We start from the raw sequence: 23,538 nt of genomic DNA, 5'->3' as shown, positions 1-23,538 counted from the left end.
TTTACTTATGACAACCCAGTGTGAATTAAGGATATGACCTGAAAGCACCCCACAGAGCACCTAAGATAAAACCGCTTTTTGTGTCATACCGAGCAAATGCTGATGCGTTCGCTGTTTGCTGTCGAAGAGAAACCCCCTGGCCGCTGCAGCCGCAGAGCCCCGCCCAAAGCCGAGCCCCCTTGAGCGCGGCCATCCGGCGGCTGCAGTGGCGTCGCGGCACCTCCGGGTGCCGCTGTTGGCCGCCGCCGAGCGGCGCTGGAGCCGCCGCCGCCCAAAGCCGCCGCAGCCGCGTCCTGCCCCCGCAGGCTGCTCGCTCGCCCGGCGCCGGCCACAGCGGCAGCGGCACCGACAGCAGCAGCAGCAGCGGCTAGAGGCGGCCAGAGCGGCGTGTCTGTGCTGCGGCGGCCCCTGCGCTGTCTGGCGAGAGCGGCTGGAAGGGAGGCAGGGCAGCGGCAGGAGGCAAGAGCTTGGCGAGCGCTGGGGCCAAGAGAATGGCGGTGAGGCGGCGGCAGAGGCGCGGGCCGGGCGGCGGGCGAGCGCTGCTGTGCGCGGTGCTGCTGTGCGTGTGCTGCGGGGCGGCGGCGGAGCGGGTCCGCTACTCCATCGCCGAGGAGCTGGGCAGAGGCTCGCTCGTGGGGCCGCTGGCGCGGGACCTGGGGCTCAGCGCCGACGAGCTGCCGGCGCGCAAGCTGCGGGTGGCGTCTGCCGGCAAGAAGCAGCTGAAATACTTCACGGTGAACGAGGAAAACGGGAACTTGTACGTGAATGAGAGGCTGGACCGGGAGGAGATGTGTGGCGAGTCGGCGACCTGCTCTGTCAGCTTCGAGGCGCTGGTTCACAACCCGCTGAACATTTTCCACGTCGAAGTGTCCATTGAGGATGTGAATGACAACTCTCCAGCTTTCAGCAACGCTGCTCTGGAATTTGATATAGGTGAATGGACTCCCCCCGGTGCTCGTTTTCCCCTGGAGATGGCCCAAGATGCTGACTCGGGAAGCAACTCGCTGCTGACTTACCAACTCACCAGCAACCCGTCTTTCTCTCTGGTCATGAAGGAGAGTCCCGACGGCAGCAATCAGCCGGAATTAGTGTTGGAGAGAACGTTGGATCGGGAGAAGCAGAGCTCCTTTGAGCTGGTGCTGACGGCTTTTGATGGTGGGGATCCAATAAGATCCGGAACCATCAAAATTCGGGTAAACGTGACTGACGCGAACGACAACCCACCCGTGTTCGCGCAGGACCAATACCGTACGAGATTGCGCGAGGACGCGCCCCCGGGGTCGATAGTGTTAAACATCTCTGCCTCGGACGCCGACATCGGAAACAATGCTCGCATCAGCTACGGGTTCGGGAAAATCCCTGCCAAGGTGCTTCAGAAGTTCATGGTGGATGCGGAGAGCGGAACGATCACGCTGAAGGAGGCATTGGACTTCGAGGACACGCGAAGCTACACATTACTGGTAGAGGCACGAGATGGTGGCGGTCTAGTGGCACAGTGCAAGGTTGTGGTAGAGGTGCTGGACATGAACGACAACGCGCCTGAAACCACGATTTTATCCCTCTCGAGCCCCGTGCCCGAAGACTCGCCCGTCGGCACCGTGGTGGCCCTGCTGAACGTGAAGGACCCGGACTCCGGCGAGAACGGTCAGGTGTCGTGCGAGCTGTCGGGCGAGGCGCCGCTGTCGATCGTGGCGTCGTCGGGCGGCTCGTACAAGGTGGTGACGGCGAGCGCGCTGGACCGCGAGCAGGCGTCTGAGCACCGCGTGACGGTGGTGGCGCGGGACCGGGGCAGGCCGGCGCTGTCGAGCCGCACGGAGCTGGTGCTGGAGGTGTCGGACGTGAACGACAACGCGCCGGTGTTCGAGGAGGAGGCGTACAGCGCCTACGTGTGGGAGAACAACGCGGCGGGCGCGCTGGTGCTGCGCGTGCAGGCGCGGGACGCGGACGCGGGCGCCAACGGGCGCGTGAGCTACTGGCTGGCGGGCGGCAGCGCGGGCGCGGCGGGCGCGGCGCCGCTCGTGTCGGTGGAGGCGCGGAGCGGCGCGCTGTACGCGCAGCGCTCGTTCGACTACGAGCAGTGCCGCGAGTTCTGGGTGGCCGTGCGGGCGCAGGACGGCGGCGCGCCGGCGCGCAGCTCCACGGCCACGGTGCGCGTCTTCGTGCTCGACCGCAACGACAACGCGCCGCGGGTGCTCTGGCCGGCGGCGCCGGGCCCCGGAGAGGCCCCGGGAGCGGCCCCGACGCCTTTCGAGGTGGTTCCGCGTTCAGCCGAGGCCGGGTACCTGGTGGCGAAGGTGGTGGCGGTGGACGCGGACGCGGGGCGCAACGCGTGGCTGTCGTACGAGCTGGTGCAGGCGTCGGAGCCGGCGCTGTTCCGCGTGGGGCTGCACAGCGGCGAGGTGCGCACGGCGCGCGCCGTGTCCGAGAGGGACGCGGCCAAGCAGCGCGTGGTGGCCGTGGTGAAGGACCACGGGCAGCCGGCACTGTCGGCCACGGCCACGCTGCACGTGGTGCTGGCCGAGAGCTTGCAGGAGGCGCTGCCGGAGCTGAGCGAGCGGGCGGCGGGCGCCGAGGCGCCGGCGGCCGAGCTGCAGTTCTACCTGGTGCTGGCGCTGGCGCTGCTCTCGGCGCTCTTCCTGCTCAGCGTGGCGCTGGCCGTGCTGGCGCGGCTGCGCCGGGCCGGGCCGCCCGCCGTGCTGCGCTGCCTGGGCGCGCAGCGCTTCTCGGTGGCCGGCGCCGCCTTCCCGGCCGACTTCTGCGAGGGCACCTTGCCCTACTCCTACAACCTGTGCGTGGCGGCGCCGGCGCGCGCCGTGCCCGAGGCCTCTTGGCCGCCGCCGCCGCCGGTGCCCATCCTGTCTGCGGAGGAGCTTCTGGGCGGGGATTGCTGCGAGAAGCCGAGCCTGAGTAGTACAGCCGTTGTGGGAGAGCCTTACTCCGAAAGTGACGTACCTCAGGTGTGTAAGTCCCCACCCTCTTTCTTTCTGAACCTTTCCTGAATGCCAGTTCCTGGAGGCAGGTTGCTCACGAGTAGTGGTTTTTTATTTTCTGCGATTGTATGTGCCGGTCTGTGTTTTCCATGAACGCATTAAATAGTCTCATTTCTAGTCTTATAGTTTCCCTTAGAGCCTTCAGAATTGGCAGTTACCACTTCATCAGCTTTAAGACATATATGCTCAATGGAAAGTTCTTGCCGTTCTACTTCTGGTGCGTAAAATGTATGCTGAGCTTTGAAGCTCTTTTCATTCATCTCATACTCTGGCTCAGAGGAATGATTTTCCGTAAAAAAAAAAGGGTTTTGAAGTTCTTTGTGATAGTAAGACAGAGTCGGATCCTTACTGTGTAGAATGAGATGTAGATGACGAGCTTGGGTTAGAGAGATTTCCTTCCCCATAGTTTCTTCTCATAGCTGTGTTTTTCGACTTTTCGTTGATTCTTAATGGTATTTCAGTGTTTTACTGCCAAAGGAAACTCGCGTGTTCCATGAATATGGAAGTTTCACCTCTGTGTGTTTGTTTCCATCTCTTGAGTCATAGCTGCTGTAGAAATGCTTACTCTACTGAGTCGGGTGAAATTAGGATCTCAAAAACCCTCTGTGACTAAGTCCTCAGAGTAAGCACTGAGGGGTCTTTGCTAAAGAAGGTTGTAATGGAAAATTCCGAAATCGTAGCTGTAAAATGGGAAGTAATACATACTTTTTCAGAGAAGTCTCCTATGTGCAGGTGAAAAGTTAAAAGGTCTGCCCCTTCGCTGCCGGATTCTGTGAGCAGTGCAATTGTTCACGGGTATTTTCCCTACACCGTAACACTGTTTTGATACGTTGAAAGGCTTAGGAAAAGGTTCTTCAAGCACTAGTTTAAAAGATTTGCAGATGGTGGGGGAGTTTGTGCTTCCAGACTTCTGCAATAAAACTCGTGCTGCTCCACACATCATATTAAGAGAGATTAATATCCACCTTGTATCACCACGATAAAAGAATTTTCCCGTGTGGAGGAAATACCATGACCACGAGAGGCGTGTTGCTTCTGCCTGGTTATCATCAGCTGGAGGATCAGAGATCAAAAGGACAAAAAGCTACTGTGCCACATCGGCGAGCTGCGTGTGGGCAAGGCAGGACGAGCAGCGCTCGGTGCCTGCAGTGCCGGGAGGAGGCTGCGGGCGCCGCTGTTGACCGAGATGAGTGAAAGGAAGATCGGAGCGCTGCAGCCCCGCCCGCTGCCGACCCGCTCGATCACTCGCTCGCCACTTGACAGGATCGGCGGCGGGCGGTCAGCGCTCGTCCCTGCTCTGCAGAACCGTGCTGCGGAACGAGGCGGAAGGGACGGCGGAAGAAACTCGGTGTAGGAGCTCGGATCGCTAGTCGGTGGTGGGAAGCTGCAGGAGGTGTTGCGGTGGCGGCGGTGCTGCGGCTGAGATGAACGCGGCGGGGAGGCGCTGGGGCCAGCGGCAGCGAGCTCTGCTCTGGGCCGTCCTGCTGGCGGCGTGGGAGGCTGCGTGGGGGCAGCTGCGGTACTCGGTGCCCGAGGAGATGCCCAAGGGCTCGTTCGTGGGTGACGTAGTCAAAGACCTGGGGCTGCAGCTGCAGGAGCTCCGAGACCGCGGCGTCCGCGTTGTGTCCGAAGGTAGGACGCAGTATTTCGCTCTGCACGGGAAGACGGGACATTTAGTGACGGCGGAGAGGATCGACAGAGAGCAGCTGTGCCGGCTGGTGGAGCAATGCCTGCTGCGCTGTGAGCTGATAGTGGAGGGCGAAATGAAGTTTTATGAAATAGAAGTAGAAATCACGGACATTAATGACAACACGCCCAGCTTTCGACAGGCAGAAATAGAACTTAGAATTAGCGAGATGACAGCCCCGGGGTCGCGGTTTCCCCTAGCCGAGGCTCGTGACCCGGACTCGGGCCGGAATTCCCTGCAGAGCTACGAGCTGAGCGGCGACGAGCACTTCTCGCTGGCCGTGCAGTCAGGCCCCGGAGGCGATCAGCGTCCCGAGCTGGTGCTGGCCAAGGCGCTGGACCGGGAGGAGGCGGCGTTTCACGAGCTGGTGCTGAGGGCGAGTGACGGCGGCGATCCGGCGCTGACGGGCACGGCTCGGATTCGCGTGACGGTGCTGGACGCGAACGACAACGCGCCCGTGTTCAGCCAGTCGGAGTACACGGTGCGTGTGCCCGAGGACGTGCCCGTGGGCTCTGTGCTGGTCACCGTCACGGCCACGGACGCCGACGAGGGTCTGAACGGGCACGTGAAATACTCGTTGAAAAAAGTGTCAGACATGGCTTCTGATATTTTCCATCTGGACACTGACACTGGAGACGTCACCCTTTTGCAAAGCCTGGACTTCGAGGAAGGCGACTCCTACGAGCTGGAGGTGCAGGCACATGATGGTGGAGGACTTTTTGATACGAGCAAAGTCACGATAACTGTCACAGACGTCAACGATAACGTGCCAGAGATTTCGGTGCGGTCAGCGATTAGCGAAATCTCTGAGGACGCCCCATCGGGGACGGTGGTAGCCCTGCTGCATGTGGAGGATCGCGACTCAGGAGCGAATGGCGATGTGCGCTGCTCGCTCGACGGGGACATCCCGTTCCGGCTGCAGAGCTCACACGGCAACTACTACAGCGTGGTGACAGCGAGAGAGCTGGACCGAGAGCAGGTGTCGGAGTACAACGTGACGGTGCGGGCGGCCGACGGCGGGTCGCCGCCGCTGCAGAGCAGCGCGCTGCTGTCGCTGCGGGTGCTGGACGTGAACGACAACGCGCCGGTGTTCGCGCAGGAGAGCTACAGCGCGCGTGTGGCGGAGAACAACGCGGCGGGCGCGCTGGTGCTGACGGTGCTTGCGACGGACGCGGACTGGGGGCAGAACGCGCGCGTGCGCTACCGGCTGTGGGAGGGGCGGGTGCGGGGCGCGCCGCTGTCGTCGTACGTGTCGGTGCAGGCGGAGACGGGCGCGCTGTACGCGCTGCGCTCGTTCGACTACGAGGAGGTGCGCGAGCTGGGGCTGTGGGTGCGTGCGGAGGACGGCGGCGCGCCGGCGCTGAGCAGCAACGTGTCGGTGCGGCTGCTGATCGTGGACGAGAACGACAACGCGCCGCAGGTGCTGTACCCGCCGCCGCCTCCGCCGGCGCGGGCGGGGTCGGTGTCGGGCGCGGCGTGGTCGGGCGTGGAGCTGGCGCCGCGCTCGTCGGAGCCCGGCGCGCTGGTGGCCAAGGTGGTGGCGGTGGACGCGGACGCGGGTCAGAACGCGTGGCTGTCGTACGAGCTGGCCAAGGCGACGGAGCCGGGGCTGTTCCGCGTGGGGCTGCACAGCGGCGAGGTGCGCACGGCGCGCTTCCCGCTGGCCCGCGACGCGGCGCGCCAGAGCCTGGTGGTGGTGGTGAAGGACCACGGGCGGCCGGCGCTGTCGGCCACGGCCACGCTCACCGTGGTGCTGGCCGAGAGCGTGGCCGAGCTGCTGGCCGAGCTGGGCAGCGCGGCCGAGGCGGCGGCGCCGGGCGAGCCGGCCGGCAGCCTGACGCGCTGGCTCGTGCTGGCCGTGGCCGCCGTCTCGTGCCTCTTCCTGGCCTTCCTGCTGCTGCTGCTGGCGCTGCGCCTGCGCCGTTGGCGTCGCCAGCAGGTGCTGGCGGCCAGCAGCGGCGCCTTGCGCGGCGTGCCGGTCTCGCACTTCGTGGGCATCGACGGCGTGCGCGCCTTCCTGCAGTCCTACTCGCACGAGGTGTCGCTCACGGCCGACTCGCGCAAGAGCCAGCTGCGCTTCTCGGGCGCCAGCAGCTGCGACACCCTGCCGGTCCCCGCCCGGCCGCCTCCCGACGAGCCTGCCCCGCTGCTCGGGGACGAGGATCCTGCAGGCTCCTTCGCCGTAGATCCCACCCCTCCCTCGGTGAGTTTCTGGGTCCAAATTCTGTGTGCGACGCTTCTTTCTGCTCTTCCCCCGGCACTTTCTTGCCCTGTTCTGTGTCTTGATTAAGGAAGATTTTCAGAGAAGGAAGGAACGCCTCCTTCATTCGCTTGCTGGTGGCTGGTGCTTCTTTCTGTGGGGAGGTGGACTTTGGATCTGTACTCGGCCTTAAAGTCAACGAGATAGGAAAAGGGAGATTGCTCTTGTTTGGAGTTTTGTTCTTTGTGTTGTTAAGAAGTTGCATTTCATTTCTTGGGGTTTTTTTTTCTTCCTGGATAGGTATAATTCATGTCAAAAAACCCGTATTCTCAGTGAATGTATTGCACTAAATGGAAGTTTTACATTTTTTGGAGGGTTATGGTTATTCACCGAGAGCACATATGCATGAGCATGTTCAAGGTTTTTAAACTACACTTAGTGGTCCACTGTGTAACATCACTTTAGAGTGTGAGAATCATGTGCCTTCCATGTTACCCATTTGCTGAAGTAGAACGATGGTCTGGTTATTAGTTTATATGGTTTAGAGCAGTTTTTGTGATGGCTGGGTAGTAACCAGAGCTGCATATCCCCTAGGCACTTGTGAGTATTTTACTTTTTTTAGTAGTGTACGTTTCTTTTGGGCATCCGTGCTATGATCGCTCTAAGATAAGGAGCGATTGTGTGTGCCGCTTTTCTTTCAGTATGTTTCGACTGCAGAGGTGTCTTTATTGTTGCGTAATGTTTGGGTAGGGTGAAAAATTCTCTCTGTGCACAGACAGGGCAGATGTGCTGTGGCTGTGGTTTGCTGTGGCTTTATGTGAAAAGTCCAGGTGTAAAGACGGTGTCAAAATTCAGTTTGTCTTAGTTGTTATATGAAGCCCACAGTCGTGGTACTTAGCGTTTTCCTTTTTTTACTATACAATGATATACACTGAGGAACTGTGGCCATGGGCTTCGGTGTGAGCTTCTGTGTGAGTGTTGTGTGGATGTTTTATTACCTAGATACCCTTCTCGTGTACCTACTACTGTTGGTATAATCTGAAATGTCAGGCTTTTGAACCTTGGAGAGAAACGCAACTCCCCTTCCTGACAACTGTACATGGCCTGATGGTGGTGAATATTAAAGACATTTTGGCAAGGCAACTGGGATTTTTATTACGTTTGTTCAAATTATAAGGGTCAGAGGACACCGTGTACGTTGTGGAGGGCTGAAGACAAGAGTACTGTGGCCTGTTTTGGATTTCTGTTGAAACAGGAGAGACATTGTTTGCTCGTTTTCTTGTTCAGTGTCCAGCCCTACCATCGTGCAATGAGATTTTCTTCTTCCCTGATCAGTTTGCCCTCAGAGATCTTACTCCAGCTTTGTGGAGAGCCCTGGGAGCTCCCTCCTGTGTGTTTGCAGGTTGTTGTGGTTTTTTTAACGAATGGTTTTGTTCGGTACTTCTGGCAAGTGCCATAAAGGGAATTTTGGGTGGAGCCAACTCTGTATTCATCACCTCCTTAGTACCTGAACTCTGTGCCTAACTTAGTGCTATCATCTTCGAGGGTAATTTTTGATTCTTTGCTTTGTGCAGGTGTAAACTTCTTATCTTGCTCGTTTTAATAGAAATGTTTTCTTAAACTGTTATAGGAAGAAATTCTCATGTTTATCGGGTACACAGGTTGAGAAGTCAGCTATTATCCACTGTAGTGGGAAGCTGTGTGAGGACATTTTCATTAGGTGGAGTCTCTCTGGCAATGTTGAATATCTATGATAATTCTGTGAGCTGTGAGGTGTTGGTGGAGAGACTTGTTTGCGAGAAGTTAAGGTTGGAAACAAGGCATGTATTTTGTTGATTCCCAGTGTTTAATCACGACCTTCATGAATTTTTCTACAGGTGCCTTAATTTTTTCATATTTCATCATTTAGACTCCAAGGGCCAGGCTGTGTGTTCAACAGTTAGATTTTCTTTTTCATGATGTTTTCTGTGAATGGTAGTTCTTGGGCATAGATAAACTTTGCTTTCAGAGGAGGAGAGTCCCACCCTCCAAAGAACCCATGTGCTGGACAAAGATTGATACCTTTGAGTGGTACTTTGATGACTGCATCAGGAGCTGAGCTCCCGATGTCTTATAGCCTTTACCACATTTCACAATTGTTGGAATTATTGCAATGAGTAGAAAAATCGTTGTGCATGCACTTGTGCTGTGGTCCTTGGAATCTGAGAAGTTGTGAGAGCAGCTTTTAATAGTGCTTTTCTTCAATATTGCTTTCAAGTTTTGTGATGACAGAGAGTAATCTGTCTATCCAAAGAAAGGGCCAGAGTAGGCATTTACTCTGGTATGGTTTGAAATGGATAAAATAAATGTGTAAATTTCTATTTTTCTTAGCAGTTAGATGAGGCACTCACCTGTGCTTCCAAGGTTTTTCATCTTTTCATGGTCCAAAGTACTGCATGTGTGATTCCAAGGTTTTTCATTTTTTCATGGTCCAAAGAACTGATTGTGGCTGGGGTGTGTGGGTTGTCTGTGACCTCCGTGTACTTGTTTCAATAGGCTTTCCTTTGCTGTGTACCTACTACATCTGACAGAGTCGGAAACACGAATTTATACATTCTGGTGGTTTCAGGAGTGCTGTCCAAATACCAAGCCCAAGCTGGGTGTGTCTAACGACTTACAATGCAGTGCGAGTAAGCTGAGAGACAGGCGTTGAACCAGGGAAATAGGTGTGCCAAATTTTTTTTTTTTTGGGGGGGGGCAGTGGTTAGATTTCATGCCTGGTGTGAAGTCCTCTGCTGTATTTTCTCTTTTATCTTGGATTCCGTTTGCTGAAAGTAAATGACAGTCATCCAGCAATAATGAACCACATGTTGATAGTATAGAATGGTATTTATAAAATCCCAATGTGAAAGATCTTTCATCTGGTCCTATGAAAGGCTCATAAATGGCTTTGCACTTTCTGAATGTCAGGTTCTCACGTATGGAGACGAAAAAGTTGGAACTTTTATGAAAAAGACAAAAAGTAAGAAATGTTAATAAATCGTAGCAAAAACCTCTAAATATTCCTTTCAGGTGAACTCTTTCCAGGATAATCTGGCCCAGGTAAGGGAAGCACAATTCAAGATACCTGACGTAGAGCTAAAGGCCTCCCTAAATCATCCCTTTCTATAACATCGTTTCTAGCTCCGATCATGGCACAATGATTTTATTAAACCAGCTGAGTCTCTTCACTTATTGGTTTGCAACGAATACTTACTTAAGACTATTCAATGGGACTCAATGAGCTAAAAGCAAGAAACAGCGCATCTCAGTTAATAATGCCTTTGAAGTCAAACCAACCAAGAGCTTCTGCGCTCGCTGTTTCAGTCCGAGAGAGACCCCCTAGGCGGTGCAGCCGCTGAGCCCCGCCCAAAGCCGAGCCCCCTTGAGCGCGGCCATCCGGCGGCTGCAGTGGCGTCGCGGCGCCTCCGGGTGCCGCTGTTGGCCGCCGCCGAGCGGCGCTGGAGCCGCCGCCGCCCAAAGCCGCCGCAGCCGCGTCCTGCCCCCGCAGGCTGCTCGCTCGCCCGGCGCCGGCCACAGCGGCAGCGGCACCGACAGCAGCACCAGCAGCAGCGGCGAGAGGCGGCCAGAGCGGCGTGTCTGTGCTGCGGCGGCCCCTTCGCTGTCTGGCGAGAGCGGCTGGAAGGGAGGCAGGGCAGCGGCAGGAGGCAGGAGCTTGGCGAGCTCTGCGCCAAGAGAATGGCGGTGAGGCGGCGGCAGAGGCGCGGGCCGGGCGGCGGGCGAGCGCTGCTGTGCGCGGTGCTGCTGTGCGTGTGCTGCGGGGCGGCGGCGGAGCGGGTCCGCTACTCCATCGCCGAGGAGCTGGGCAGAGGCTCGCTCGTGGGGCCGCTGGCGCGGGACCTGGGGCTCAGCGCCGCCGAGCTGCCGGCGCGCGAGCTGCGGGTGGCGTCTGCCGGCAAGAAGCAGCTGAAATACTTCACGGTGAATGAGGAAAACGGGAACTTGTACGTGAATGAGAGGTTGGACCGGGAGGAGATGTGTGGCGAGTCGGCGACCTGTTCTGTCAGCTTCGAGGCGCTGGTGCACAACCCGTTGAACATATTTCACGTCGAAGTGTCCATTGAGGATGTGAATGACAACTCTCCAGCCTTCAGGAAGGCTATTCTGGACCTCGAGATTGGGGAATGGACTCTTCCTGGTGCTCGTTTTCCCCTGGAGACAGCTCAAGACGCGGACGTGGGTAGCAACTCGCTGCTGACTTACCAGCTCACCAGCAACCCGTCCTTCTCACTGGCCTTAAAGGAGGCACCAGACGGAAGCAAGCAGCCGGAATTACTGCTGGAGAAAGCATTGGATAGAGAGAAGCAGAGCTTCTTTGAGCTGGTGCTGACAGCAATAGATGGTGGGGATCCCGTGAGGTCCGGGACTGTCCAGATTCGTGTAAACGTGACAGACGCCAATGACAACCCGCCCGTGTTCAGCAAAAGCGTCTACGAAGCGCGAGTGGCGGAGAATCTGCCGGCGGGGTCTCTTGTGCTGCGTGCGCGGGCGACAGATGCGGACGCAGGCACCAACGGACAGGTCACCTACTCATTCGGCAACGCTCCACACGCAGTCAGCGCGTTATTTTCTGTCGACAGCGAGAGCGGGGAGGTCAGGACGCTAGCTGCCCTCGATTTTGAGGAGAAACGTAAATATATCTTCGGCCTGGAGGCGAGGGACGGTGGGGGTTTGGTATCACACTGTAAGGTGCAGATAGACGTCACAGACGTTAACGACAACGCACCCGAGATCACAATTCTGTCCCTCTCGAGACCCGTGCCCGAGGACTCGCCGGTCGGCACCGTGGTGGCTCTCCTGAACGTGAATGACCCGGACTCCGGCGAGAACGGTCAGGTGTCGTGCGAGCTGTTGGGCGAGTCGCCGCTGTCGATCGTGGCGTCGTCGGGCGGCTCGTACAAGGTGGTGACGGCGAGCGCGCTGGACCGCGAGCAGGCGTCCGAGCAGCGCGTGACGGTGGTGGCGCGGGACCGGGGCAGGCCGGCGCTGTCGAGCCGCACGGAGCTGGTGCTGGAGGTGTCGGACGTGAACGACAACGCGCCGGTGTTCGAGGAGGAGGCGTACAGCGCCTACGTGTGGGAGAACAACGCGGCGGGCGCGCTGGTGCTGCGCGTGCAGGCGCGGGACGCGGACGCGGGCGCCAACGGGCGCGTGAGCTACTGGCTGGCGGGCGGCAGCGCGGGCGCGGCGGGCGCGGCGCCGCTCGTGTCGGTGGAGGCGCGGAGCGGCGCGCTGTACGCGCAGCGCTCGTTCGACTACGAGCAGTGCCGCGAGTTCTTGGTGGCCGTGCGGGCGCAGGACGGCGGCGCGCCGGCGCGCAGCTCCACGGCCACGGTGCGCGTCTTCGTGCTCGACCGCAACGACAACGCGCCGCGGGTGCTCTGGCCGGCGGCGCCGGGCCCGGGAGAGGCCCCGGGAGCGGCCCCGACGCCATTCGAGGTGGTTCCGCGTTCAGCCGAGGCCGGGTACCTGGTGGCGAAGGTGGTGGCGGTGGACGCGGACGCGGGGCGCAACGCGTGGCTGTCGTACGAGCTGGTGCAGGCGTCGGAGCCGGCGCTGTTCCGCGTGGGGCTGCACAGCGGCGAGGTGCGCACGGCGCGCGCCGTGTCCGAGAGGGACGCGGCCAAGCAGCGCGTGGTGGCCGTGGTGAAGGACCACGGGCAGCCGGCGCTGTCGGCCACGGCCACGCTGCACGTGGTGCTGGCCGAGAGCTTGCAGGAGGCGCTGCCGGAGCTGAGCGAGCGGGCGGCGGGCGCCGAGGCGCCGGCGGCCGAGCTGCAGTTCTACCTGGTGCTGGCGCTGGCGCTGCTGTCGGCGCTCTTCCTGCTCAGCGTGGCGCTGGCCGTGCTGGCGCGGCTGCGCCGGGCCGGGCCGCCCGCCGTGCTGCGCTGCCTGGGCGCGCAGCGCTTCTCGGTGGCCGGCGCCGCCTTCCCGGCCGACTTCTGCGAGGGCACCTTGCCCTACTCCTACAACCTGTGCGTAGCGGCGCCGGCGCGCGCCGTGCCCGAGGCCGCTTGGCCACCGCCGCCGCCGGTGCCCATCCTGTCGGCGGAGGAGCTTCTGGGCGGGGATTGCTGTGACAAGCCGAGCCTGAGTAGTACCGCCGTTGTGGGAGAGCCTTCCGCCGAATCGGACGCAGCTGAGGTCTGTAAGCTCACGTACTTTTTCTCTCCCAACCGTTCCTTCTTTGGAGCTTGCACCATTCTGTTCTTTGTCTTCGTTTCTCTTTTGGTCCGGCTCGTTCTGCTTTGTGTTTAAAAATCCTTGTAAGCATCGGATCCCGTGTTTCTTAGTGACCAGTTTTCGAACGGGCATTGTGTGTCTTACGAGCTGATGATGAAACAAGGCTCAGTGAATTGGCTCTCACCTTTCCTCTTGTGTTGACTGAAATCATACCGGATTGGTTATTCGGTGATTTATGGGGTTTTTTTTCCCCTCAATTTTTCATGTAGGCAGTCAGAGATGGCAGCTTTTGTATCATCACATGATGAGGTTCCATTTTCGAAACTTGTCTGTATCTCTGAGATTAACTAATGTTGAAGGCAAATTAGTGTGTAGAACGAGGTTTACTGACGCTCGATATTTCAGATTTTTACTTTCTGACCTCTCTTTCTTGATCTGGTCCTGAGTAAAAAAACTCGTTATTTGCTGCTCCTTTGATGTTGCATTCTAAATGGAACGTGCATGTGCATCACTGAATGTTCCTTCCACTGCATTCCTTCATAATGAACGGTCTTCCCCTCTTCCGCGTTCCCTTACATCTCTCAGGGAAGGTAGCTGGGAAGGCAGGGAATGTAGCTGTGTAAATTCCTGTTTTCCTTGAACAAATGAAATAAGCATGGTCTTTGTCACCTTCTGCCTTATCAGGTGTCACACTTGTAGGGGAGTGTTTTTTCCGTTCAACCGGTGTTTTCTAAAATGTTTAATGTTTACTGTAGCTCTTATTTTGGTTTTTTGTACGTTCGGGTTCCTTGGAAAGTTTTGTCTACAAAGCTAGGGTTGTCTGAAATGTTAGGAGTTACCAAAGATCCAGGTGGATCCTTACTCCATTAAGTATATAAGATGTGCTAATTTTACATGATGGGCTAAGGAGAACGGAGTGGGTGGTTCCTCCTTCCTGATCTATATTTCCCGAGGCGAAATACTGAGACTTTGATGGCTGCTGAGTCATACCCCGTTGGTTAATGGGTATTCTCTGCTGTACTCCCAAGCGAACATACGTGTATCTCTCTAATGGAAGTTCAGCTGTGTTCGATCCCATGCTTAGCTGGGAGGCGGCTGCAGAAATGATAGCTTTAGTCCAGCTGGACTAGACACAACGTTTCAGTGACGACAGTGCCCTTCCCGCGAAATGCCCGTGGGCAAGGCAGGGCGGGCAGCGCTCGGCGGCTCTCGGTGCCTGCAGTGCCGGGAGGAGGCTGCGGGCGCCGCTGTTGACCGAGAAGAGGGAGAAGAATATCGGAGCGCTGCAGTCAGCCCCGCCCGCTGCGGAGAGGCTCGACCACTCGCTCGCTCCCTGCACGACTCGGCGGCGGGGGGTCTGCGAGTGTCCCCGCGGTGCGGAGCCGTGCTGCAACGACACGGAAGGGCCGGCGACAGCAGCCGGGAGTGGCGAGTCGGAGCCTGAGTGACCCAGCAGTGGAGCTGTGCCGCTGCGGAGATGCGTGCGGCGGGGAGGCGCTGGGGCCAGCGGAAGCGAGCTCTGCTCTGGGCCGTCCTGTTGGCTGCGTGGGAGGCGGCGTGGGGGCAGCTGCGCTACTCTGTGCCCGAGGAGATGCCCAAGGGCTCGTTCGTGGGCGACGTGGCCAAGGACCTGGGGCTGCAGCTGCTGGAGCTCCGAGACAGCGGCGTCCGCGTTGTTTCCGAAGGCAGGACTCAGTATTTCGCTCTGCACGAAAAGACAGGACATTTAGTGACGGCGGAGAGGATCGACAGAGAACAGCTGTGCGAGAATGTGCAGCAATGCGTGCTGCGCTGTGAGCTGATAGTGGAGGGAGAAATGAAGTTCTATGAAATCGAGGTAGATATCAAGGACATTAATGACAACACGCCCAGCTTCAAGGAAAGTGAGTTGGAAGAGAGAATAAGCGAGGCAACAGCCCCGGGGTCTCGGTTTCCCTTGGCCGAGGCTCATGACCCGGATTCGGGACGGAATTCCCTGCAGAGCTACGAGCTGAGCGGCGACGAGCACTTCTCGCTGGCCGTGCAGTCAGGCCCCGGAGGCGATCAGCGTCCCGAGCTGGTGCTGGCCAAGGCGCTGGACCGGGAGGAGGCGGCGTTTCACGAGCTGGTGCTGAGGGCGAGTGACGGCGGCGATCCGGCGCTGACGGGCACGGCTCGGATTCGCGTGACGGTGCTGGACGCAAACGACAACGCACCCGTGTTCAGCCAGTCGGAGTACACAGTGCGTGTGCCCGAGGACGTGCCCGTGGGTTCAACCCTTGTAACTATCACTGCCACGGACGCCGACGAGGGGCAGAATGGGCACGTGAAGTACTCGTTTAAGAAAGTCACAGAGAAAGCCTCGCAGATTTTCCATCTGGACTCTGAGACTGGAGAGATTACGCTATTGCGAAATCTGGACTTCGAGGAAGGCGACTCCTATGAACTGGAGGTGCAAGCACGGGATGGAGGAGGCCGTTCCGACACGACAAAAATCGCGATCACAGCCATAGACATAAACGATAACGCGCCCGTGATTTCGGTGCGGTCAGCGCTCAGTGAGATTTCTGAGGACGCCCCGTACGGAACGGTAGTGGCCCTGCTGCACGTCCATGATCGGGACTCGGGGGCCAATGGCCAGGTGCGCTGCTCGCTCGACGGCGGCGTCCCGTTCCGGCTGCAGAGCTCACACAGCGGCTACTACAGTGTGGTGACAGCGAGAGAGCTGGACCGAGAGCAGGTGTCGGAGTACAACGTGACGGTGCGGGCGGCCGACGGCGGGTCGCCGCCGCTGCAGAGCAGCGCCGTGCTGTCGCTGCGGGTGCTGGACGTGAACGACAACGCGCCGGTGTTCGCGCAGGAGAGCTACAGCGCGCGTGTGGCGGAGAACAACGCGGCGGGCGCGCTGGTGCTGACGGTGCTTGCGACGGACGCGGACTGGGGGCAGAACGCGCGCGTGCGCTACCGGCTGTGGGAGGGGCGGGTGCGGGGCGCGCCGCTGTCGTCGTACGTGTCGGTGCAGGCGGAGACGGGCGCGCTGTACGCGCTGCGCTCGTTCGACTACGAGGAGGTGCGCGAGCTGGAGCTGTGGGTGCGTGCGGAGGACGGCGGCGCGCCGGCGCTGAGCAGCAACGTGTCGGTGCGGCTGCTGATCGTGGACGAGAACGACAACGCGCCGCAGGTGCTGTACCCGCCGCCGCCTCCGCCGGCGCGGGCGGGGTCGGTGTCGGGCGCGGCGTGGTCGGGCGTGGAGCTGGCGCCGCGCTCGTCGGAGCCCGGCGCGCTGGTGGCCAAGGTGGTGGCGGTGGACGCGGACGCGGGTCAGAACGCGTGGCTGTCGTACGAGCTGGCCAAGGCGACGGAGCCGGGGCTGTTCCGCGTGGGGCTGCACAGCGGCGAGGTGCGCACGGCGCGCTTCCCGCTGGCCCGCGACGCGGCGCGCCAGAGCCTGGTGGTGGTGGTGAAGGACCACGGGCGGCCGGCGCTGTCGGCCACGGCCACGCTCACCGTGGTGCTGGCCGAGAGCGTGGCCGAGCTGCTGGCCGAGCTGGGCAGCGCGGCCGAGGCGGCGGCGCCGGGCGAGCCGGCCGGCAGCCTGACGCGCTGGCTCGTGCTGGCCGTGGCCGCCGTCTCGTGCCTCTTCCTGGCCTTCCTGCTGCTGCTGCTGGCGCTGCGCCTGCGCCGTTGGCGTCGCCAGCAGGTGCTGGCGGCCAGCAGCGGCGCCTTGCGCGGCGTGCCGGTCTCGCACTTCGTGGGCATCGACGGCGTGCGCGCCTTCCTGCAGTCCTACTCGCACGAGGTGTCGCTCACGGCCGACTCGCGCAAGAGCCAGCTGCGCTTCTCGGGCGCCAGCAGCTGCGACACCCTGCCGGTCCCTGCCCGGCCGCCTCCCGACGAGCCCGCGCCGCTGCTCGGGAACGAGGACCCTTTAAGCTCCCTCCCCGCAGATCCCGCCCTTCCCTCGGTGAGTTTCTGGGTCCAAATTCTGTCTGCGACGCTTCTTTCTGCTGTTCCCCCGGGTCTTTCTTTCCCTGCTCTATGTCTTGAGTAAGGAAGAAGGAGAACGCAGAGAAGGAAGGGATCGCCGCGTACATCAGCGTGCTGTGCACTGAACTTGTGCGTTTTGCTGCAGTTACATGGATGTTGGGTCGGGGCTCAGCCTTGAGGTTGCGCTCGGCAGAAGTGAAGTTGGTCTTGTCTGACGGTTTGATCTTTGAGTTTTTTATAAGCTTCATTTTGTTTCTCGTTTCTTTTGCTCTGAGAAGTGTAATTCTCAGCTTTACTTAATCTCAGTGGATATGTTGCATTAAATGCTGGTGGAATTAACATTCTATGGAATGTCAGGTTTTTCCCCATTAGCACATGTGCATGAAGAGTTTGAGGTTGTTTTGAAACGGCAGTTAGTGGCCCTGTGTGTAACATCGTTTTAAACTTCAGATTTAGAGAATCATGACCTTCCAAGATAACCGTGTTCTGAAGTAAAATGATGGATTCCCTGAACAGTTATTGTGCTGACTGGGTCCTTAACCACTGCTGCATATCTCTTATGCACTTGAGAATACTTTATTTTTGTTAGTAGTGCACATTTATTTTAGGCATCAGTTCTGTGATCGCTCTAAGGTAAGGAGAGATTGTGTGTGCCGCTGGTTTTCATCTGCAGAGGTGTCTTTAGTGTTGTGCAATGATTGTGCAGAGACAGGGCAGATGAAAAGTTTGCTGTGGCTTTGTGTGAAAAGTCCAGAAGATGTAATTACGGTGTAGAAATTCAGTTTATCTTAGTTGTCATATGAAGCCCACTGTCGTAGTTCTCAGTGTTTTCTGGTTTTTACTCTACAATGATATACACTTAGGAACTGTGGCAGTGGGCTTTGATGTGAGCTCCTGTGTGGGTGTTGTGTGGCTGTTTTATCACCTAGAGACTCTTCTCGTGTACCTACTACTGTTGGTATAATCTGAAATGTCAGGCTATTGAACCTTGGAGAGAAACGCAACTCCTCTTCCTGACAAATGTACATGGCCTGATGGTGGTGGATATTAAAGACACTTTGGCAAGGCAACTGGGATTTTTATTACATGTTCTTGCAAATTATAAGGGTCAGAAGACACCGTGCACTGCAGGTCCGGGAGCAAGGATCCTGTGGGTCGTTAGCGGAGGTCTGTTGGAATATGCGTGAAATGTTTTTTGCTCTTTTCCCTCTTCAATGCCCAGATGCAGTATTATGCAATGTGATTTTCTTCTCCCCTGATATATTTGCCGTAAGATATCTTACTCCAGCTGTGTGGAGAGCCCTGGGAGCTTCCTCCTGTATGTTTTTATGTTTTGGTTGGTTCGTTGGTTGGTTTTTTTTTTAATTTATTTTTTTAACGAATGGTTTTATTAGGTACTTCTGGCAAGTGCCATTCAGGGAATTTTGGGTGGAGCCAACTCTGTATTCATCACCTCCTTAGTACCTGAACTCTGTGCCTAACTTAGTGCCGTCATCTTCGAGGGTATTATTTGATTCTTTGCTTTGTGCAGGTGTAAACTTCTTATCTTGCTCGTTTTAATAGAAATGTTTTCTTAAACTGTTACAGGAAGAAATTCTCATGTTTTTCGGGTACACAGGTTGAGAGGTCAGCCATTATCCACTGTAGTGGGAAGCTGTGTGAGGACCTTTTCGTTTGGTGGAGTCTCTCTGGCAATGTTGAATATCTATGATAATTCTGTGAGCTGTGAAGGGACTGAGGAGACACTTTTTTGCGAGAAGTTAATGTTGGAGACAAGGCATGTGTTTTGTTGATTCATGTGTTTGTTCATGGCCTTCTGAAAATTTTCTAAACGTGTCTTCTTTTTTCGACTGGTGTGTTCAACAGTTATATTTTCTTTTTCATGATGCTTTCTGGGAATGGTAATTCTTAGGCATAGATAGAAACTTTGCTTTCAGAGTAGGAGAGTCACAGACCCTCCAAAGAACCCATGTGCTGGACAAAGATTGATACCTTTGAGTGATATTTTGATGGCTGCATCACGAGTTGAGCTGGCGATGTCTTATAGCCTTTACCACATTTCACAATTGATGGAATTATTGCGATGAGCAGAAAAACCGCTGTGCATGCATTTGTTTTGTGATCCTTGGAATATGAGAAGTTGTGAGAGCAACTCTTAACAGCGTCTTTTCTCAAAAATTGCTTTTTTTGTTTTGTGATGACAGAGAGAAATTTGTCTATCCAGAAACAGGGCTAGAGTAGGAGTTTACTCTGGTAGGGGATGTGGTATGGTTTGAAATGGATAAAAAAACCCCATAAATTTCATTTTTTCCTAGTAGTTAGTTGAGGCCCTTACCTGTGGTTCCAAAGTTTTTCCTTTTTCCATTTTCCAAAAAACTGGCTGTGGCAGGGGTGTGTGGTTCGAGGTCCTCTGTGATCCCCGTATACTTGCTTCAATACGCTTTCATTTGCTGTGTGCCTACTATATCTGACAGAGCTGGAAACATGAATTTATACATTCTGGTGGTTTCAGGAGTGTTATCTAAATGTCCAGCCCAAGCTGGGTGTGTCCAACGACTTAGAATGCATTTAGAGTAGGCTGAGAGACTGGCTTTGAACCAGAGAAATAGGTGTGAAAATTATTTTCATTTTTGGGCAGTGTTTAGATTTCATGTATGGTGTGAAGGCCTGTGCTGTTTTTTCCCTGTGATCCTGCTTTCCATTTTGCGAAAGTCACTGACAGTTATCCAGCAATAATGAGCCATACTTCTCGGATAGAACGGTTTATAATTCCAGTCCAAAACATCCTTTATTTCGTTCTATGAAAGACTGAAAAATGGCCTTGAATTTTCCCATTGTCACCTTCTCAAGCATGGAGATGCAAAAGAAGGAACTTTTATGAAACAGAAAAAATACTAAGTGTGTTTTATCTTAACATATTGCTCTAAACATTGTTTTAGGCTAATCTCTTCCGTATGTTAATTGGTCCCGTGTAAGGAAAGCAGAATTCAAGAAACCTGATGCAGTATGAATGCTCCCGAAGTCATTCATTTGTATAACATCGTTTCTTGTTTTTATAGTTGTACTATAATTTTATTAAGAGCAGCTGAGTTCCTTTCCTTGTTGCTCTGCCACGAATCCCTACGTCTGACTATTCAATGGGACTCAAGGAGACGACCTAAAAACAACCAGCATCCCATCTCACCTAATAACGCCTCTTGTTTCACACCGAGCCTGTTCTTCTGCGCTCGCTGCTTGCTAGGAGGACAGATCCCAAAGCCGAGCCCCCTTGAGCGCGGCCATCCGGCGGCTGCAGTGGCGTCGCGGCGCCTCCGGGTGCCGCTGTTGGCCGCCGCCGAGCGGCGCTGGAGCCGCCGCCGCCCAAAGCCGCCGCAGCCGCGTCCTGCCCCCGCAGGCTGCTCGCTCGCCCGGCGCCGGCCACAGCGGCAGCGGCACCGACAGCAGCAGCAGCAGCAGCAGCGGCGAGAGGCGGCCAGAGCGGCGTGGCTGTGCCGCGGCGGCCCCTGCGCTGTCTGGCGAGAGCGGCTGGAAGGGAGGCAGGGCAGCGGCAGGAGGCAGGAGCTCGTCGAGCGCTGCGCCAAGAGAATGGCGGTGAGGCGGCGGCAGAGGCGCGGACCGGGCGGCGGGCGAGAGCTGCTGTGCGCGGTGCTGCTGTGCGTGTGCTGCGGGGCGGCGGCGGAGCGGGTCCGCTACTCCATCGCCGAGGAGCTGGGCAGAGGCTCGCTCGTGGGGCCGCTGGCGCGGGACCTGGGGCTCAGCGCCGACGAGCTGCCGGCGCGCAAGCTGCGGGTGGCGTCTGCCGGCAAGAAGCAGCTGAAATACTTCACAGTGAATGAGGAAAACGGGAACTTGTACGTGAATGAGAGGCTGGACCGAGAGGAGATGTGCGGCGAGTCGGCGTCCTGCTCCGTCAGCTTCGAGGCGCTGGTGCACAACCCGCTGAACATTTTCCGCGTCGAGGTGTCCATCGAGGACGTGAATGACAACTCCCCGGCCTTCAGCAAAGATTCTCTGGACCTCGAGATCGGTGAATGGACGCTTCCGGGTGCTCGCTTTCCACTGGAGATGGCTCGAGACGCAGACGTGGGCAGCAACTCTCTGCTGACTTACCAGCTCACCAGCAACCCGTCCTTCTCTCTGGCCCTGAAGGAGAGCCCTGACGGAGGCAGTCAGCCGGAATTAGTGCTGGAGAGAGCGTTGGACCGAGAGAAGCAGAGCTTCTTTGATCTGGTGCTGACGGCAGTGGATGGCGGAGACCCGGCCATGTCTGGGACTGTTCAAATTCGCGTCAATGTGACGGACTTAAATGACAACCCGCCCGTGTTCAGCAAAAGCGTCTACGAGGCACGAGTGGCAGAGAACCTGCCGGCGGGGTCGATGGTGCTGCGGGTGCGGGCCACGGATGCGGACACAGGTTCCAACGGGCGAGTCTCCTACTCCTTTAGCAACGTCCCCGGCGTCATCAGCACGTTGTTCGCTGTTGACAGCGAGAATGGCGAGATCAGGACTCTGGATCCCCTCGACTTCGAGGAGAAGAGTAAATATATCTTCGGCCTGGAGGCGAGAGACGGCGGGGGTTTAGTGTCGCACTGCAAGGTGCAAATAGACGTCACGGACGAAAACGACAACGCACCCGAGATCACGATTCTGTCCCTCTCGAGCCCAGTGCCCGAGGACTCGCCGGTCGGCACCGTGGTGGCCCTGCTGAACGTGAATGACCCGGACTCCGGCGAGAACGGTCAGGTGTCGTGCGAGCTGTCGGGAGAGGCGCCGCTGTCGATCGTGGCGTCGTCGGGCGGCTCGTACAAGGTGGTGACGGCGAGCGCGCTGGACCGCGAGCAGGCGTCCGAGCAGCGCGTGACGGTGGTGGCGCGGGACCGGGGCAGGCCGGCGCTGTCGAGCCGCACGGAGCTGGTGCTGGAGGTGTCGGACGTGAACGACAACGCGCCGGTGTTCGAGGAGGAGGCGTACAGCGCCTACGTGTGGGAGAACAACGCGGCGGGCGCGCTGGTGCTGCGCGTGCAGGCGCGGGACGCGGACGCGGGCGCCAACGGGCGCGTGAGCTACTGGCTGGCGGGCGGCAGCGCGGGCGCGGCGGGCGCGGCGCCGCTCGTGTCGGTGGAGGCGCGGAGCGGCGCGCTGTACGCGCAGCGCTCGTTCGACTACGAGCAGTGCCGCGAGTTCTTGGTGGCCGTGCGGGCGCAGGACGGCGGCGCGCCGGCGCGCAGCTCCACGGCCACGGTGCGCGTCTTCGTGCTCGACCGCAACGACAACGCGCCGCGGGTGCTCTGGCCGGCGGCGCCGGGCCCGGGAGAGGCCCCGGGAGCGGCCCCGACGCCTTTCGAGGTGGTCCCGCGTTCAGCCGAGGCCGGGTACCTGGTGGCCAAGGTGGTGGCGGTGGACGCGGACGCGGGGCGCAACGCGTGGCTGTCGTACGAGCTGGTGCAGGCGTCGGAGCCGGCGCTGTTCCGCGTGGGGCTGCACAGCGGCGAGGTGCGCACGGCGCGCGCCGTGTCCGAGAGGGACGCGGCCAAGCAGCGCGTGGTGGCCGTGGTGAAGGACCACGGGCAGCCGGCGCTGTCGGCCACGGCCACGCTGCACGTGGTGCTGGCCGAGAGCTTGCAGGAGGCGCTGCCGGAGCTGAGCGAGCGGGCGGCGGGCGCCGAGGCGCCGGCGGCCGAGCTGCAGTTCTACCTGGTGCTGGCTCTGGCGCTGCTCTCGGCGCTCTTCCTGCTCAGCGTGGCGCTGGCCGTGCTGGCGCGGCTGCGCCGGGCCGGGCCGCCCGCCGTGCTGCGCTGCCTGGGCGCGCAGCGCTTCTCGGTGGCCGGCGCCGCCTTCCCGGCCGACTTCTGCGAGGGCACCTTGCCCTACTCCTACAACCTGTGCGTGGCGGCGCCGGCGCGCGCCGTGCCCGAGGCCGCTTGGCCGCCGCCGCCGCCGGTGCCCATCCTGTCGGCGGAGGAGCTTCTGGGCGGGGATTGCTGTGAGAAGCCCAGCCCGAGTAGTACCGCCGTTGTGGCAGAACCGCCCGCCGACCCGGACGCACCGCAGGTCTGTAAAGCAAATTCGTTCCTTCTGCGTCTTTTAGTAGCGCTGTGGTGGTGGCAGCGAGGTCTTGGGTTTTTTCCTTCCCGGAGTCTGTTAGTGTTTTCTGTGATGGCACGAAATAATCACTTCTCGTGTCTCTTTTTGCATCAAGCCTTGATATCAGGCAATTACTGCCTCATCCGCTGTAGCTCTTGTAGGCTCCGAGGGAGGTTCTTGCCATTCAGGAGTTTTGTAGTACATTAGATCCATCCCACATTCTACTTCATCTTAAAGATTTTCTCTAGGAAAATAATGTTTTCGGTATTGTTATGTGTTATTAACGAAGAAGGCGGATCTTTATTGTGTAGACTGAGATGCACGTTGTGGGGTTTGGTGTGGAGATAGTTTTTTATTGAAGCTATGTATTTGGAGCTTTGTGATAGGCG

At 58.1% G+C, this 23,538-nt stretch overlaps 5 pseudogenes; all 5 read left to right on the top strand.

The window, feature by feature from the left end:
- Positions 1–491: 491 nt before the first annotated feature.
- Positions 492–2,999, top strand: LOC146420574 (protocadherin gamma-B5 pseudogene; annotated as a pseudogene).
- A 724-nt stretch (positions 3,000–3,723) lies between these two features.
- On the top strand, positions 3,724–8,336 carry LOC146420573 (protocadherin gamma-A10 pseudogene; annotated as a pseudogene).
- A 1,572-nt stretch (positions 8,337–9,908) lies between these two features.
- Positions 9,909–13,220, top strand: LOC146420572 (protocadherin gamma-B5 pseudogene; annotated as a pseudogene).
- A 440-nt stretch (positions 13,221–13,660) lies between these two features.
- Positions 13,661–17,826, top strand: LOC146420571 (protocadherin gamma-A10 pseudogene; annotated as a pseudogene).
- Positions 17,827–20,405: 2,579 nt separating this feature from the next.
- LOC146420570 (protocadherin gamma-B5 pseudogene) lies at positions 20,406–23,494 on the top strand (annotated as a pseudogene).
- The last annotated feature ends 44 nt before the right edge of the window (positions 23,495–23,538 follow it).

The sequence above is a fragment of the Lichenostomus cassidix genome, unplaced genomic scaffold (assembly GCF_008360975.1).
Source record: "Lichenostomus cassidix isolate B80296 unplaced genomic scaffold, HeHo_3.0 HiC_scaffold_784, whole genome shotgun sequence".
Taxonomy (NCBI): domain Eukaryota; kingdom Metazoa; phylum Chordata; class Aves; order Passeriformes; family Meliphagidae; genus Lichenostomus; species Lichenostomus cassidix.
The sequence above is the reverse complement of the archived record's forward strand: the minus strand, read 5'-3'. Positions and strand labels throughout refer to the sequence as shown.